The sequence below is a fragment of the Gastrolobium bilobum genome, unplaced genomic scaffold (genome assembly GCF_033153095.1).
Source record: "Gastrolobium bilobum isolate Gb01-03AN ecotype WA unplaced genomic scaffold, APGP_CSIRO_Gbil_v1 utg35429, whole genome shotgun sequence".
In the NCBI taxonomy this organism is placed as follows: domain Eukaryota; kingdom Viridiplantae; phylum Streptophyta; class Magnoliopsida; order Fabales; family Fabaceae; genus Gastrolobium; species Gastrolobium bilobum.
Genome location: NW_026895783.1, coordinates 158,664 through 163,292, shown reverse-complemented (window position 1 = coordinate 163,292; position 4,629 = coordinate 158,664). Strand labels below are relative to the sequence as shown.

At 38.0% G+C, this 4,629-nt stretch overlaps 1 long non-coding RNA gene across 1 annotated transcript; it reads right to left on the bottom strand.

Moving 5' to 3' along the window:
• Positions 1-458: 458 nt before the first annotated feature.
• LOC133295983 (uncharacterized) lies at positions 459-3,063 on the bottom strand. The gene is made up of 3 exons (XR_009749427.1): positions 2,964-3,063; positions 1,957-2,045; positions 459-637 (listed from the first exon to the last, which is right to left on the bottom strand). It is a non-coding gene; the product is annotated as an uncharacterized LOC133295983 (long non-coding RNA).
• Positions 3,064-4,629: the final 1,566 nt, after the last annotated feature.

Here is a 4,629-nt window from a genome sequence, read left to right as displayed (position 1 = left end):
GACCTACAGCCTCCTAGGTTGGCCTATTTAATTTATTAAAATAAAATAATAAAATAATATTTATTTTATGTGGCAAAGACGCAAAGTACCAAATACCAATATCTCTTACTTTTTGTGCTATTTTATTTTATGATTGTCTTGTCTCCAAATTTTACATGCTGTTGCAGCTTAATACCATGGAGCAATGGGGACCTTGCTGGATTATGATGTTACTGTAACATCCCCGTCAGCCGGTTCAATTAACATACATATGATACAAACAGAAACAGCAGAAGACTTAACTTACGAAAATACGAACTAACTTTTTCTTTTTCTTTAATCCTTTTTCACATGACATATCACATTGCATACTTCTTCTAATTTAATTCTTTTTTTACGACAGTTTAAACAATATATATTTCCATATTTCCAGTACCAGTCATGCAAATATACTCAGATACCCATCTAATATCATCATGCCTGAATACATAAATGTACATGTATCGAATATGAACACTATGCAACAATACATCTTTTCCAAAAATACGTCTAAAACAAATAGTAGCATCCGACCACCCAGAACTCCACATCCTCATACTAGTACCTCTAGCCACGGTTAGTGTCCTTGTCCCATGAGGCTCTTCAATTAACTGTGTTCCTGAAATCATATCCCCAAACGGGGTTAGAGACGAATCTCTAGTAAACTCCAGGTTTATGGAAAACCCTCCATACCCTGGGCTCACTTCCTGCATGACAGTCAGATACATAATATACAAAACATCATATAAGCAATTATCATAACTGAACAAAGCATATATACATATCTTATCAAAGACAAACGCAGTCATTCCCAAGGGATGACCCCAAGCGAAAATCAACGCACGTAACAAATATCTTTTACAAAAATCATCACAATACTCACATCAGAACAAAACGTGTTATATCAAAGATGTACGCAATCGTTCCCAAGGGATGACCCCAAGCGGAAATCAACGTACGTAACAAATATCATTTACAAAATCATCATACATATCCCATAAAACATGTCATATAATCAAATATCATAACTAAACAAAACATATACACATATCTTATCAGAAACGTACGCAGATATTCCCAAGGAAGGACCCCAAGCGGAAATCAACGCACGTGTTCCCAAGGGAGGACCCCAAGCGGAACCAGAACATATCAGAGGCGTACGCAGTCATTCCCAAGGGAGGACCCCAAGCGGAAATCAACGCACGTGTTCCCGAGGGAGGACCCCAAAGCGGAACCAGAACATATCAGAGGCGTACGCAGTCATTCCCAAGGGAGGACCCCAAGCGGAAATCAACGCACGTGTTCCCGAGGGAGGACCCCAAAGCGGAACCAGAACATATCAGAGGCGTACGCAGTCATTCCCAAGGGAGGACCCCAAGCGGAAATCAACGCACGTGTTCCCGAGGGAGGACCCCAAAGCGGAACCAGAACATATCAGAGGCGTACGCAGTCATTCCCAAGGGAGGACCCCAAGCGGAAATCAACGCACGTGTTCCCGAGGGAGGACCCCAAAGCGGAACCAGAACATATCAGAGGCGTACGCAGTCATTCCCAAGGGAGGACCCCAAGCGGAAATCAACGCACGTGTTCCCGAGGGAGGACCCCAAAAATCCACGCGTGTTCCCGACCAGCGGAACATATCAGAGGCGTACACCATCAGTCCCGAGGGAGGACCCCAAAGCGAACATCCGGGTACTATACAATCAATGGCCAGATATTGTTACAGAAATCATATTACAGAAGTCATATCATAACAAAACATATCATATTAACACATATCAAAGTAAATACATCAAAACAAAACATATCATATTATCATATAGCTCTATATGAATGCATCTATATCATATATCTCATACATATCATACAACCTGACCACAGTCCGTACACTATGGCGGAACACAAAGTAGGAGCGAACCCCATAAACATAGAGCTTACCTCTTTGAGCTTTACAATCTGCTTACTTGAAGAACAAGCTACTTATCATACTCCACGAGAATCCAAACGTTCACAGTCCCTAGGTACACCTAGAGAAGGAATTCAACATAAAACTCAATAAAATGATATAATGCCATGTAAATATACAAGACACACACTTTATTGTTTATTTTCTTTTTACTTAATCATATTAAGTCATGAGTGGGTGGTTCTTTGTTCAACAAATCCCCACAAAATTCCACATATTCACTTAGTCTTAGGATAGTCCCAAAAGGCCTTTAGAACACTCATTACTCCTCTTAGCACCTAAAAGCCTATTTTTCCCAATTTAAGGCCGAATGCCCATTACAAAGGAGCTATAAGATTTCTCTTTGTCTAGTGCCTAAACCCAAGCTTAGCCACCTATATAAATTATTTTACGCATATAAGTGTCCTCACTTTGCGAAACAATATCTCCGAACATATACCTCATTTGAAAATGGCCAAAACTCATTTTAAGGCCATACAAATGAGCTACCTTATTTTCTTTTTTATTTCACCAAAGCGAAGGTCCATACACCTTAGAATATCATTCCACGCATAAAAGTATGCTCGCTTTGTAAAACAGTAACTCATAGCACATACTTCCTTTGAAAATGGCTAAGAGGCACATAAAGGAAATCATGCCAACTTCATGATTTCAATGCTTTACTCCATCAAATTCAAGCTTATCACACACCTCTAATCCAAGATTCGTTAATTGATATATATGACACTGTTCATCTCTACAATACTATTCATGTATGCGTCACTATTCACGTATACGACACTATTCAAAAATACGATATTTTTAATTTTCCAAAATACATTTTCACCGTTAAAATTCTCATCTAAACACTTTTCTCAACATGAGCTAAACCTGAATTAAGCTCTAACATGCTCAATCAATCCAAATTTTTAAAATGAAAACCTATATTCAATCTTTCTCAAAACTCAAAGAAAACAAAGATTTCTTAACATGAACTTACCTAGAATGAAGGGAGAAGCTTGCTTCAAGCTCCCATGGCTTCAAGCTCCATCAAAACCCATATTTTCCATGAAATTCGAATTCTTTGGGGGAGAAGATCTGTCTCTACAATGAACCCCACTCAGAAATACTGGTACCAATAGATTCCTCTCGAAATTTCTCACAGGTTTGGCTTTGGAACAGAGTGATTTTGAGGTCTCTAGCTCAAGTTATGAATTTTGGAAGAATTTTAATCAAAATCTCCATTTTCATTTTCTTTCCTTCGTTCTCTCTGTTTCGCGTCCGTAAAGAGAAGGGAACAGTGACTCCCTTGAGTCACTTATATAAATTCATTATACTAGCGGGTATAAGCTCATCTATCTACACACCTCCATTCATTACCAAACTTTAACCAATAGACTAGAATATTTTTCTAGTCACGTTTCTATTTTTACTTTCACTTTTAGATAACTTTATTTACCCGCATTTTTTACCTCTTAACTGTTATTTTAACTCATTTTTCACCAAAAGTGACTTTATTTCTTTTTCTTTGTAATTATCCTTCAATATTAAATCCATAATAAATGTGAGGGTCATTATAGTTACTGATGAAGATCTTTCAATAATACTATTATTTCCCTTGTCTTGATGGTGGTTTAAAGATTTTTAGATGAATGATATTCTCTTGTAGACTTTATTTCAGCATCCAGTAATTCTATTTTTCTTATTTTTCCCATTTCTTTGACTCTATTCCTCTATGATATATATTCTAGAGCTGGGGTATTATGTTGACTCTTTCTTGTTTGTCATTTTTTTCTTATAAGAAGTACTAGCGCATGCATGAATGAAACTTTCTTTGCTCTATACAATTACTTTTTTTGCTTAGTATCTACAGTGGGAGGCCTACAAGGCCTGTAGGCCATGTCAGGCTTTCTTATTTTAAAAAATGGGCCGGGCATGGCCTACAAATAAAGCCTTTAATAGGCCAGATAGGCTGAATTTTTTTTGACGTAGGCTTGGGCCACGAAGGCCAAAGCCCGGCCCAGCCCAGCCTATTTACACCCTACTTGGATCGGAGGTCATTGTTATATTAGCAAATAAAATTACAAAAATAATTTAAAATGAGTTTTACATTTTTCTGACAAGATGAAATAATTTTGGTTATTTGTTTTTTTTATTTAAATCATGACCCGTTCGGGTCACTGGGTCACCGATTTTGACCGGGTTTGGCCAGTTTTGTCCGGGTTTTGACCGAGTTTGGCCGGGTCTATGCTTGAGCGGTCCAATGCTTGACCCGAACCGGTCCGATGACCGGGTCGCCGGGTCCCGGGTCGACCCGGCTGGGACGGGTCGGGTTTTACAACACTGGTTCAATGTCATTGAGAGGTATGTTTATAGGGATTATGAGTTGCAATTCAAATTGACATAGAAACGTATACATTTTTTTTTATGCTTCATATTTTTCAGCTTATTTAATGAACCTTGTTTAATTTATTTTAGATATGGAGAATATAATTGAATTTATATGTTCATATTTATATATATTTTTATATATCTATATAGATCCGGGTCAATCGGTCCGACTAATGACCCAATGACCCAGTACCCCGACCGGGTCGATGCTCGGGCCGGGTTTAATAACACTGATATTTATAGCTAAATAATTAATCATCTTGTATATGGAGGCT